At 37.8% G+C, this 14429-nt stretch overlaps 1 protein-coding gene across 1 annotated transcript in view; it reads left to right on the top strand.

The window, feature by feature from the left end:
- KCNC2 (potassium voltage-gated channel subfamily C member 2) overlaps positions 1 to 14429 on the top strand; it is a 101851-nt gene that overhangs the window by 75837 nt on the left and 11585 nt on the right. The gene's annotated exons all lie outside the window — the stretch shown is intronic.

Raw genomic sequence — 14429 nt, 5'->3', positions numbered from 1 at the left:
GTTGCTGTTTTTGTGTACTGCTGCATGCGGTACCAGTGCAGAAAGCATGCTCTGGCATCCAGGGTTCAGCTTCATATGAATGAAACAGAAGCATGTGGGCGTATGTGTATCTAGAGAAAACACAAACCAAAGCAGAATCCTACCTTATAACTGGATGTCATTTGCTATATAGGAATTTTTCATTGTACTTACCTATGACTGGTAAATGGGGTTGTTTGCTTCCCAGATCTTCAGGTTCCTGAGAGATATGGGAGCCTGAGATATGTGGGAGAGAGGTTAATTCTATCCAAAGTTCAATGATTGTCATCTCCATTGTATATGAGGAAGCTAGAAGCAGCCTTTTATGACACTGGGGCACCCAGAACAATGCTGTGCCTGGGAAATGCCTGCCCTTGCCATAGTAAGAAGGAACTGAGCTCAGGATCAGGAAGCACTGGAGTCACCTGGGGCCCAGAATCCCAGCCCACACAGAACAGTTGGTATCACAGATCATTCTGAAGGACTTGAACTGAGAATACAAAAAAATATTCTGAACAGGTCGGTTTCTTTGCTGTTAATTTTTATTTAGCAAGTAAAGCCTTTTTTCATTGTTTTCCTCTGGAGAATAGGGGGAGTGGGTTTCCAGTCACTAGTTACTACAGCTGCTATGAAATAAGGCCATCACAGTTTCTTGCAATGCTAAAAATCCCTTCTGTAGGAAGATTCTTCCACTTGTTGAGTGGACGTGCTGCTCTGGACTTTGGCTCCTCCTGTGAGTCCTGTAGCACACTCAACTGACAGCAGCCACTCCTTGTCTTTCCCTAGGGACCAAACTCCTAGTTGCACTGAGGCGTGCACCAAAGATTCCTGTAACAAATCTGGAAGTCAAACACAATGTAGTAAAAGCAGTCTGTATTTGAATATGAACTTGCAAAAGTAAATATGACATAGCATACATTATTGACATAACGCATATGGTAAACATGGCATACACGGAAAACCCTGCTCATGAGTGGTATTTCTGAGCTGTTCAGGTGTTGAGGCCGGGGAAGTACCTAACCAGCTGACATAATATTTACATTGTAGCATATCCTTTAGTAAAGGAAGGAGCAGTCTTTTATTCCTAAAAGGGAGAGGAAGGACAACATCTCCCTGCTGTGTGCTGCAAACCGTAAAGAATTCCTAGGTGCATTTAAGTCAGCTTCTGTTTTCCCCTAGTCTTCCAGGGCTGTCGCACAATGTGTCTCTGCTTGGCAAGTTCATCCTGCACACTGCAAGTGGTAACTCTATATTGGACTATTTTAGTGACATCATGTTTTATAGGTGCTTCAGTCACACCCCCCCCCCCCAAAAAAAAAAGCAAACAAACAAACAACATACAAACAAATAAACCCACCAAAAAGATATATAAATAAAGGGTGATGTTTTAATGCTCTTATCATATTTAACATATTAGGATACAGAAAGTCTTAATATTTAAGAATCCTCTGTGAATAATAATGCTTTTGTTAGAAATTAAGCTGCAAAGAATGAGGTTGCCACTAGCATCCTGCCAATGTTTTGATTTTGTTTTCAGTTTCCCCAAGAGTTAACAGGGCAAATCTCATTAGACACCAGGGAAATAGTCTCTCATTCAAATCCTGAGGAAGCAAATCATCTGGAAAATTCGTAATGAAGTGGCTTATCTTTATTTTCTACATCTTGAACAGCAGAATGGTAAGAGAAGAGTGAGTAGGTGAACTGATGAGAAAGAGCTGAAGAAATAAGATGAACATGAAGGCTGAACCTGCCAGTAGACTTCTCTGCTTGTATGCTGCTAAATAAAGCTGTTTTTCTTGGCATGTATCATTTTGCCAAGATGTTGCATGACTGCTAGGGATATGTAAACAAAGAGAATTTATTACCCTTCAAATCAGAGCTGCAGAGCCCTACACAGCATTCCCCAAAGCCCAGTTTGCTTCTCCATAAACAGCACCAGTGACCAGCCTCTGCTGGTGTCTCATATGCATATTTTAACAGCAACAACACTTGTAAATCCATGTACAAGCAACCTGTTCCTTATTTAAGAATATACAGACATATGTAACTGCTCCTGAAAGGAATGTTCCAGCAGTAAGTATCCCACGTAGACCTTAAACTGCAAAGCGTGCCTCTGTGCAGCACTGTGTGCCACTCCTTCTGCAGATTACATTTGCAAACAGCTCCTAATGAGCACAGTCTGCCTGGTAGTGGCAGCAGTGGCACTTCTTCTCCCAGACTTCCCACTATGTGCATGATCAGTGAAAGACCTCAAGTCATGTCAAGGAACCCGTTCACTGAGTGACTGCGTGGCTCTGGTCTTTGCCACAGAAACTCTCTCTAGAGAAATACATTCCCTCAGTGCAGAGTTTACATTACGTGCTACAAGCATTGCTGTTCATTGCTGTGAGGATCATTTTAAAGATACCAGCACAAACTGTAAGCAGTGCAGAGGTATTATCCTTCAGGTAGCCTTAAATGCTAGTTACACGGAGTAAGAACTACCCCAGCTGACTCAATGGCATATTGACTCTGACACATGAATGATAAGTATTCACATTGCTGGCTGCTTTGCTGCAGATGAATTTTAGTCATCTAAGGCATCCAAATGTTTATACTAAGTTTATATTTCTCCCCACACCCCTTTGTGTGAAGAATTTAATTAAAAAAAGATCCTGGAATGGATGCACTACTACTGTTTTTTCTACAAGTAAGCTATTAATGTAAGTTAGAAAAAAAAAAGTGGGGTTTAGAATCACAAGAAAATCACTCTTGGATAAAGAAATCTTCAGCAGGATGATGGCCTGTGCACATCACTGGTATTTGTCGTTGCGCTAATTAGTCCAACCCTGAGCATAAGGATTAGTGTCAGCCCTAGGGCAAACTGGTGATAAAGCTCTAAGAGAATGTTTAAGGTAAATAATGTTGGCAATGCAGATGCCTTTTAATAACAGGAATACATTTGAAATGGTGCTGCATGCAGCTTCAGTGCTAATGCTTGCAAAGGAAATGGCTTAGAAGATAATCTATGTATCAAATAAACGTGTAAATTGGATTTGGACATATTCATGTGGTCAGAGTGCTATAGGAGCCTCTTGGGTCATTCAGTCCAATTCTCCGTTATTGCAGACCCAATGTCATGAAATCTGTCTTACAGACTTCTATAATCTTCTTCATACACTTAAGCATGCTTGTCCCAGGATCAAGAGGAAAGACTTGAACTATTGTTCATCTGAGTTCAAGTGTCTCCTCTGAACAGGGCTTTGAATGTCACAGTTGTCTGAGTATCCTAATAACTGTTGTACTGGTGGCTTGGCTCTTTCTTGTTCCCTTCCTCAGTTCAGTTGAACTGTCACTTCTGCATCCTTGGAGATAGGGGTAAATGGAATTTTAATGTATTGAAAACTACAAATAAACCAACTATAGTTTTTAACTTATCTTTAGGAAAACCTTCAACAAGATTCTGGGTGACTTGTTGACCAACATATTTTTTATGCACCATAAAGTCTAAAGTTAAATCTGAAAAAGAATGTGTATGTATGAACTAACATTGTCTGGGATGATGGGCTGAGTTCTTGAGAGTCTGGATAAGCCTAGCTGACTACTGTTACAGTGAATAATTTACTATCTCTAAATTTAGCTTGGGTCTATATGATTGTGTTGTGAGCTTGGAACATATTCACATGCATCATGCACAGGAGCTTTAACAGCCTTGCCCTTCCCCCTCTCACAAAAATGCCCTTCTGACCTCAAACTGTTCTCCAAGTGCATCACTCTTTTATCTGTACCAGTGTTAGGGCACAGTTCATTAATTTAGGCATCTCAAAGATTTTTTTCAAAACCTTGAAAGACTTTTTAGAGGCTTCTGTGAGATTGAAGAGGAAGTCCAAAGACACTGGCCTAGTCTGGCCTAGTAAAACGTTAAAGCTGAGATACAGTTTTTAATTTATAGACTATCCAGTAACTTGACTATAGAAAGGCATAAATCTTCATCTGTAAAGGTACTGTTTTAATTTTATTAGATGGTAGATTTGTTTAATTAAGGTCAGCATTTATCCTGTGCTCCCTTCCGCTTTCCTGGCATCTCGCTGATGTGGGGGAGGAAGCCTGCAGGCTCAAAATGAGGCCACGTTTGTAGGAAGAAATGATACCTTTCATTAGACCAGTAATACTGCTGGAAAAAGCAGTTGAGTTTGCAGGCATGTGTCCCCTGCAGATTCAAATACAGAAGTCACAGAAACCGTATAGGGAGACTACACTGCCACAAAAAAACAACCAGGGACAAAGAGGGCAGCAAGTGGAGTAAGGGCTGAGGCTGGAGGGAGACCCAGGAAGAGGAGAGACACATCAGCTCTTGAGTGAGGGTGGCGTTATGAAAATGCAGTGGTTAGAGATACAGGGAATGGATATAGAAATAAAGGTAAGAACAAGTTACTCAGAAAGGAGGAAAGTCTGGGATATAACTGTAAACCTGAGCAGTAGAGCTGGGGTTGAGACAAGAAGTGAAGGACAGGGTAATGGCACACTGAAATGTAGAAGGCGGAAAGGAGCAAGCTATGGACAAGTGGGGGGAAAAACAAAAACAAAAAAACTAACAAAAAAACCCAACCAACCAAACAAAAAAACACCACCATCTGTGCTCTCTGGAGGTTTTTCATGTCAGAAACAGGGAACTTGATCTGCCTGAGTATCAACACTGTGCACTCTACCATGATTCAGTCCAACCAACTCCTGCTAGTGCAAATGGCAGAGTGGTTTTGTCTACTGGGTTGCAACTGTGACAGTTCCCTTAAGAGGCCATACAGTAAATCATCTGGGCTCATCATTTGCTTTTATCAAACCAAGGTTATACCATGAAATCTGCTACACTGGAAGCTCATTTTTAACACTGCCATACCAATCAGTTAAGATTTAGGCAATGCCATAGTCTAGGCATAAGTGGTTTACTCGCTGTGCTTATGCTTTTGTGTAACTAGTTGGACTCATGAAATAAGGGTGGTGTCCTAAACCATGCATGGGGAGCTGAGTAAAGGTTGCTCATGTAACCCTGCTTTTGGCATTTCCTTACTTTAAGGTGTTTCACTTTGCAATTTTTGTAACGTTCTTCTAATGAAACCTTGCTGTATGTATTTAATTAAATATAGATTGCATTAATCTCTATTAAAAGAAAACTCTTTAGTCCCTTGATGTTTTGACATGGGACTCTTAAGGATCTCACTTTTCTGACTCCAGACTGGTCTTTGGCAGAGTAGAGAGTTGGATTTTAACCTCCATGTCCATTCAGTCTATTATTCTCTTTTACCTGTCAACAAGGGTACCAGTTAATATCAACTGAATTGCGTTTACTGTGGTGGAGGTATGAAGAATTAAACCAATTAGTATAAGGAACAGCTTCCAGTCAAATGAGACCTAGTAATCAGGTGTTTGAAGTCTCTGTGTAAACTTTTGAACATCTTGGCAACGATTCCATCCCTTCAATTTTTAGGAGGTTGTTTGGTAATTTCTATTTCAATGCTTGAAGTAGAAGTCAAAAGACACATGCCTGGTAAACTTGTAAATAGTCCTAATATATTTTGATTGGAGTGGGGTTGTCAAAAAAGGGCTAAATGGCTTGGTTATATGGCTTCTGTGGTAAAAGCTAAGACAGTCTTAGCTAGTAAGTAGCTGTAATAGAAAAATATTAATGGATGTCAAGCCTTAAAATCTTAAAGTTTTCTAAATTTGTTTAAGTGTAATTTTAAACTAGACTGTCAAAATTGTTTTGAGTGAGAGAAGAAGTAGACATAAGTGAGCCTGTGTGCTTAAATGAGACAGAGATGATGAGGCTCAAAATATTTCTGTAATTTTAATGGACATGAGATTTATGTTGTAGGCAAACTACAGCATAATAGAATTTTCATCAATTTGTCTTAAGAATTTCTCTCTTTTCTCCATTTGTCTTCATGGGTGTGAAAGTCTATTAATAATAAATAATATAATATTGAGGAATTTTTCTAGTTTTGACCCATTGAGCCAAATAAAACCTTTTCATAATAAATCACACAGGAAAGAAAGATACTGTTTGTGTAGTATTTCAAGTTGCCAGGTCCCAGAGCCTAATCTATGCTGTAATGGTGCAGACTGTGGGTAGTCTAGGGAAGGAAAACAAAGCATGCAGAGAGGCTAATTCGACTCAGCACGTAAATTTGGGATTGGCTGAAACAGGTTGTTCAAAATCTGCCTTCCTCAGCCGTCAGCGAATTTAAGATTCTTTCTGTAAGATGCTCTCTTAACTATAAGAAGCCTCTGATACCAGATACAGAATATGGACAGAGAATTCTTTTTGTCGCTTTTGCCTTGACCCCAGGAAAAACATCTATTGCATTTTTGTAGCTGCTGGAATATTCTTCCCGTTTTAGTGCACAGATTTATAACAAAGTTTAATGAATGAGTGGCAGTAGTTTGCTTATCAGTCCATGTAACCACGTAGACCGACCTTTTCAATAAAAGCAAGGTCAAAGTGAGCCTTGATGGTGCTTTTTTTTTTTTTTTTTTTTTTTTTTTTAATATGATTGCTAGATTATAAATACTAAGTGTAGTTTAAAAGTAAGCACAGATGGCTGTAAGACCTGGTGTATTGCTGGGGTAGTCATAGCTCAGAAAAAAAAGTAAGTGAAACAAGCCTGATAAATTCAAGTGGATGGGGAAAGGAAGATTCTGGAGGCAGCATAATTGCTTTTTGATGAGTTCTGCTGAATCTTCAGGAGCAAAAAACAGGTGGTGGGTTGTTTGCTGTTTGTTGGTGTGAAATGTTTGACTTAGCTGCTCAACGTAACAACAAAATCAGATCATTTTTGATTTACATAGTGCAAAACTGCTCTGGTCTTTTAAGAAACTGGTAATTCTCTGGATCATAAGCTGACTAGGAATGTCCTGTCCCGGGACTCCCACCACACAAAGCGTGGCCCAACCACTGAAATGTACTGTCATATCTCCTTTTCAGTTGCTCAGCAGAGGCAAAATATTCTGTGCTGAGCGGGAGAACATGTGTATATATCAGGGTAGGTTCATAAATCAGTTTTGAATCCTTTGGATTATATATGTCACTTAAAATGCAATTTAAATGAAGAATAATTTGTAACTCTGGTTTTCTTTGTGATCTGCTTTAAAATGTAGATGTGTCTAAGGTTTGTTGAGTCAGATATGTATCTGAGTGTCAAACTGCTGATTTACCTGACAGCTGAGTTAGAGTGACTTAATTGTGGGACTGGGTTTCTGAATAGGAAAAGAGGCATTCATAACCTTTCTATTTGTGCTCCAGCTGGTAATAAAAGAGCTGCTTTGTAAGACTATAACAAATGGGGAAAGAAAGAGCAAGAAAGAGCACGTTTGTGTTTCCACTACTACATACAGATGGTAGCCAGTCTGAACTGTAAATATTCCTGTACTATAAATCTACTCATAGCATATTACTGTCTATCTTACTCTCTGTTCTTAAACAGTATATTAATAAAAGTGCACTGATGTATAGAATTTTTCATTTAAATATGTCCGTATGTCGAATTGTAGCAGCAGAGCGTTAACTGTTAAATTGAATGCCAAACAATGTTAGCAGTAGAGTACAAATGAGGAAGAACTGCAGCAGGGATTTGAAAACAGGAGACTCAGCTTTCCCAGAATGAAAACTATAATATTGGCAAGGACTCTACCAACTGTGGCTTGATGTTGGTTGAGAAATTATTCTCAATGAGGAGTTTCCCAATGAGGTTTGGACTGTTAAATCTTTATGTATATATTCAAAACTATTTTAGTGCTGATATTCCACCCTATCACCCCAAAGGAGGATGAGTTGCAGATTTTTAGAGACATTAAATTAGTCTTTTCTTAGTGCCTGACACTTCATGCATTGAGTTTTTGTTTTTCCCTTGAAGATTTATTTAACATGCCGATGCCTGTATCCATTCTGTAATCTTTGGAGAGTGATAATGTGAGAGATTATGATTTATGAGTGATAATACAAAATGATAATATATTTGCCTTGAGTTTATATTTTAAATGCTAGTAGCTTGATAAGTAGCTGCAGATGGTATTTGGTTTCTTACTCAGTATACCCAGATGTAATGCACTGAACATGCATCACACCATAAAAAAATCTGTGACTTTTTTTTTTTTTTTTTAAATTTTGAATGGAATAGTAATTTTCCTATGGAAGCTTGTAGTAAAGGAAGAATAACAACTTTGAGGAACAGAGTTGTGAAGAGATTGATGATCTCTTTCATGAGATGTTGGAATAGCTGCTATCTTTGATTGGTGTTAGTGTGAACTGAACTTCAATATTTAAATTTCACTCCACAGAACATTAAACCAAACAAGGAGGTAAGGTCATCACAAGAGCTCATTCTGAAATCACATTATGATTTTAGCAGTATCCTGATACCAAAATGAATTTAAACAGAAGAAAAAAAGCTATTGTGTTAAAGACAGAAATGAGAACAATCTGTGCAATCTAAATCCAGAGACAACTCTCTTTAAAGCTGGAAGTGATATCTAATTCTGTGATTTCTTTCCAGCATTAATTACTTCTCATTAGAGTGAAGCATGTCATATCCTTTACAAATACAGTTTCTTTTTCTGCTTCTCTATTATCCATAGTTGAGTCATAGCTTCCTTGAGCATCCAAATTACTCGAAATTACTGGAATTTTTATGGGATTTTTTTCAAGGCTGGTTTTATATGACTGAGCAGCTATAAAACTGGATTAAAAAGTCAGCAGTGCAAATTATTTGTAACTGATTGGAAATAATTTGTGGCTTTGTTCACTGTTTGACTGGGTCCTGCTCCTATAGCACTAGGAGGATTCCAAAAAGGAATTGGAGGTTTGAGTTCCTGGAAGAATAAAAGAGGCTGATTGAGAATATTACATGACAAATATATGGAAGATTTACAGGAACAAAGACTTTTCTGTCCTGGACCTTGAGAGAAAAAAAAAAAGTCAATATCTGATTATAAAGTTTATGATGGGAATAAATAACTTTGATATAACCACTTATAAATGTCTTATTCTAAGTTTATTTTAATCAAGACATAGCATTGATCAATTAGCGTTGGAGTACATATCAAAAAAAATGTAAAATACAGTTTCATATATATATATCTGACCGATATATCTGACTGACTTGTTGCAGTTAGTGACGTTGGATGCATTTAATGTGTAGATTACCTTCTGTGGTCAGACAGTTAGTGGGAGGAAGAAGCCAGACAAGCTATTTTTTCCAAATAACTTGCATTATTTTCTGAAATATAAAAAGATGAGGTTTAAAGTAACAGATGTTAACAGACATCACTGGAAATAATTATTGTATCTCCCAAGTATGGGAATTTATTTGTGATTTTTCAAAATTAATATGATATTAAGAAAAAAAATATATACTGCTTTCCTTTTAGGTATCTTCTTACCCAATGGAAAAGTTGCTTTGTTTTGAGGGTTCTGTTTAATATGAAAGCTCTGGTAGGAAAGTGAAGAACTCCTAACTGTGGAAACTCCCCCATTCTTGTTTTGCTCAGGAAAAGTTAAGACTCATTTAGTGAACTCTTATCATTTGTAATGAAAGCATAATTTGGGTTTCAATAGCAAGCAAGTATTCAAAACTGGCTTCTTTAAGAAATAAAATGCAAACTCTTGTCCTTGCCTGTCTCCCTGTGGTTGTATTTTTAGCTTAATTGTGAAAGGGAGGATTATGGGGTTTTATTTATTTGTTTGTTTGTTTGTTTTTTAGCAAAATGTATATATCGTCTCATAATATGATATTTAACAAGAAGATACTTATCACTTTTTTTTTTTACTTATTTATTTTTATTTTCTTTAAGACAGTTCTGTACCTGCATTAGAGAATATTAAATGTTGTATTTCCAAGGGCTTATTAAATATTCAGTAGTTTTCTTTTTCTGTAGTCAAGTGTGTCAAGGGCAACCCTCGTAAGTCCTGGAATGAAACAAATAAACTAACCAAACCTTAAAAGCTGTTATTGAATACTCATGCTAGAACATACACATTGCACAGTGATGGGAGTTGAAGGAAGAGGTGTTGAGATCCAGCCCCAGTAAAGTTTGGATCCAGATAGCATAGACTCTTTCTGGGAAAATACTGAAATGTTGTGAAAGATTTTATTCAAAACCTACAAAACAGGAAGTAAGGGCAACTGTGACTTCCAGCAATTACCTATGCATTAACCTCATCACTGACTGTGACCCATCCATTGTGGAATACTTAAACAATGTGTAGAAACAGCTTGTTTTATGGGTTGAAGGGGATGGACAAAGTGTATCTTGAATATGGGGTAGTGAATATGTGTCAGATTTTATGAATATGAATAACATACCTGAGTACAAGGACCAATTTCTACATCTGCCGATGGTTTATTTAGGCATTGTCTAAGCTGATAAACCTTAGAATGACTGATACCAGGTGCTGACTCCATCACAGGGTGGTACTGAGATGTGCAACAGTCCTATACCTGGGTTTGCATTGGAAAGGAAACTTAGGCAGGTGACCTGGGCCACAACATCCTCTGACCGGGTACCTTTTCCTATCATGAAATCCAGACATAGCCTACAGGACTGTTGTCAGACCATTTGCAGCCAAGGTTTTAAGGTGACTCTACTTTCTTTGAAGAACTTTAGGAGTTATGTGCAAGATTAAACATGTAACTGAATGCACAAAAGTTCTCATAATCCACAGACTGCATTCCTAGAAATGGTTGTCATTTATGAAATTGTTTTAAACTCTGAGCAGCTCAATTCCCCATGGGACACTCAAGACAAAACAGGAATTGTAGTTATCTACCTTCAACATGTTATCCACAGGTATCTGCCACTTGCTTTGGATTTATATGCTTCATCAAAAAACAAACTGTAGATGATTAATCCAGCTACTGTGAACAGTAGTAGGACTCAGTAGCAGAGCTTGACTTGTGATCCTATCAATTAGATAAGCTGGGATCCAGAATCTGCACCAGGCTTGTCTGAAATGTGATGCAAACACACATTAACAAAATTGGGTGCACATTGCCTTCAAAACTTGAGCAGAGGGAATCAGCAACCTACTGAGAGCTTTAACTGCTTAATGAAGAATGTTCTGCTTGTTTTGTATTACATACTGAACATTTTCATTTTGCTTTTAACTGCTCTCTTCTGGCCTACATACATTGAACATTTTGTTAATTCAAATAATTTAGAAAAAGACTGTTTTTGGTGGCCGTGAAGTGTCTTTACCACCATTATCTCATCTACAAAGTTGTTGTTCCTCAGGGGAAAAAAAAGTTGTGTGGTACCCTGTAATTGTTTTGGACATTAGGAGGACTTAGGAACAGAACCTGTTTGGTCCCATCCACCAGAGAAACTGGAAGTTTGAAGGTGTACCAGCTTTGTCTGGAATGTCACGCTTATCCACATGAACAAAAATGGATGTGTTTTTAGTCTCGGTGCCTTCAAAATGAGAGAACACGGAACTAGGAAGACGCAGAAGAATAACTGAAAGTGGGAATACTGCATGACTTTTCATTTCTGTCATTAAAACTGTTTGCAGAAAACATGACAGACTCTTTTCAACATTTTGCCTAATGTTACATAATACAATATGAAGAAAATATCTTTAATCAATGTAAAGTAAATGCCCAAGATCTTTTCTTTCACTGAGTAAAGGTTCCTCCTTACATTGGTCACCATTTTCATTTTCGCTGAGCCCTTTTGACTATTGCAATAATAGTGTAGAAGTGTCTTCTTGTGTATGTGGTTTTATTGTGCTAGGTGCTCTGCAAGATCTGCCCAAAATGTCCTGATCCAAGGCATTTATATTTCAAAACAAACCACAGAAAGAGATACAATATATAGCAAAAAGAAATTAGCGTCTTTGCTCAAAATCAGATGTATATGCTCTTGAGTATATGGCTAAATGTGTACGTGGTTAAATTGTTTTACATTGCTATGAATGGAAGGTGTGAGATTATCAAGAAATCTGCCACTAGATTAAGACATGTAATAGTTTGTTCTTGCCTTTGTTATAACTTCAGAAAGATGGTTGCCTCTAGGAAAACAGGATAGACTACTCAGCTGATCCTGAAAATGACTGAAAGTATTTTTCTTTTAGGGCTAATAAAGCATCACTGAATGTAATTTTACAGTTAAAGATTCACAGCTGCCTTGCCAAGTGCCAAGTGTGCTGTGGCCTTTCACAGTGTCAATGTTGTTCAAACCAGGAATAAATAGGTTGTCAGGCAGTTCTACCTGTAGTTAATCCCTTGCTTTTTGGAACTTTTTAGAAAGAATCTGAACCAGAGCAGACTCTTTTTCTGAAATATAGCCTAGAAATAGATGCTAATTATTTACCTACTTCTAGATTCAGTGTACTGCTGAATGCACATTTAATATTTATTATATCTGATTTGTTAATAAATTTGCATTTGGCTAGGCTGAATGCAATTTTCTGTTCTTTCTAGACAAAAAACATAGCTTCCTGAAGTCACCAAAGTGTTGCTGCTACAAGAGGTTGCCCAGTATTTTATCTATTCAAACTCCCCACCCAAACTGCAAACTGCAACACTGACTTAGCTTCAGTGACCTTCAAACTCCACAGGTTCATTTGCTTTGTATCCTGCTGCTGGGTAGAAAGATGCTGGAGGATGCTGAAGTAGCATCCCAAGGGAATAACCCTGTGGATCTTAGCTCTCCACTGGCTTAGAGTCTGATAAATTCTCTGTCCCTGTTATGGAGAGGTTTTGCAAATAACTGCTGAGATTAATTCACTTAAGTTACTTGGTTGTATTAAGTCACTTGGTTGTATTTGCTGACTTTAGCTGTCTCACACAAGACGCTTGCGTGTGTGTGTGTGCGTGTCAGGTGCCAGGAAGAAATGAGCTATGAATGTACAGAAATTTTGTAGTTCAGGCAAAGGCAGAAATGTCTGCTTGGTAAAAAACAGCCAGACAGTGTAAGATTGTTTGCTTAGTTTGTGACTAGAAGTTGAGACCGGATGATAAGTGTTCAGTTCAGTCCCTGAGTCAGACCTTTTTGAGAGAGAACAGATTTAGAGTGTTTGTAATTGAGGGGCTTGGTATAATAATTTTGTTTCATTGATTGAGGAAGGGAAGCCATAAACAAGCTGCAAATCTCTGATATAGATGCATTAAGTCTGTGGGGTTGGGGTAGATATATCTTGTCACTCTGAATATAATAAATTTACCAGGCCTGCATTGCAAATTTGAACTTGTTTCTCAGAATCAAAGCAATTCTATCTACCTGTTGTAGAGACATTTTGATGTCTAACTAGTATTCTGTGTTAGAAAAATGTAGCCATTCAGTGTTGTACCAGCCTAAAGGAATTCCTCTAGCACACAGTGAAAAATGTGTGTGCTAAAGCTAAATTCAGTGATTGATATCCAAACACACAAAAGCAGTTTTACTGCAATGTTGTGGACTGGATTAAAGTGCCAGAATGGAGGCACTCTTGCTTGTGGCTGTTGTTCTGACTCCACCATAACACTTTATTTATTCATTAAATGGGATTCATGATACAGGTGTGGTAACATGCCAGCATCCGGCTGCCACAGTTTCTTTTGCCACCACAATTGAACTCAGGCTCTAAGCTGCTCTGTCCTGTAGGCTGATAGTAGAGAGCATGATATTTGTTTCTACTTGCTGGACTATTCTTCGGTACTCAGTATCAGGTTGGGGATTAACATTAAAAAAGTGATACCCTGAGTGATTGTAAGTAGTGTTAAGGGAAACATAAAATACATTACATTTAAGCCCATAGGGATTAGATATTTTCGAAAACCTGTTTAGGCATCATTTTGTCTCTAAAAATATTGAAATCTTCAATACTTTTTTCAATACTTTTTTTTTTTTTTTTTTTTCCCTGGCTATGAACTATCTGTTAAGTGGAAAATCCAGAATAGCAAGCATTTTGACAACAGAGAGGAGACATTTAAACACATTGCCTATTCAAGTACCATGCCATTGCTGCTGGAGTACAAACACGGTGGTAAAGTGTTGTTACTTAAAAGAACATAGCTATTGTAGCAGAGGAGCAACCTCTCTAGAAACACATTTTCATTCAGCACATTTTACTGTGTAAAAGAAAGTTTATCTCACCTTCCAGCTGTTTTCCTATGAAATCCTGTCCTGGAAATAGTTTTCTTCAATGCCTGACTGTGATGATTGGGTAGTACCTGTTTTTTTAAGTCATTAACAATCCTGTGTGAGAGCAGTCTTCAGGTTATTTATCTGCATTTTATGTTCATGTGCTGCTACTAAAACTGAATTTCTGTTTCCCTATTTGTTCAGCTTGTCCTGGATTTGTAATTTCGATATCAGGATTTAGGTAGAGGACTGATAATACACTGCCATAGCAATGAGAGATGCTCTGCTTATTTCTGAAACAGCTGTGCATGCTGTGC

This window comes from Cygnus atratus, chromosome 1, assembly GCF_013377495.2.
Source record: "Cygnus atratus isolate AKBS03 ecotype Queensland, Australia chromosome 1, CAtr_DNAZoo_HiC_assembly, whole genome shotgun sequence".
NCBI classification, from domain to species: Eukaryota; Metazoa; Chordata; class Aves; order Anseriformes; family Anatidae; genus Cygnus; species Cygnus atratus.
This window is presented reverse-complemented; position numbering and strand designations above follow the sequence as displayed.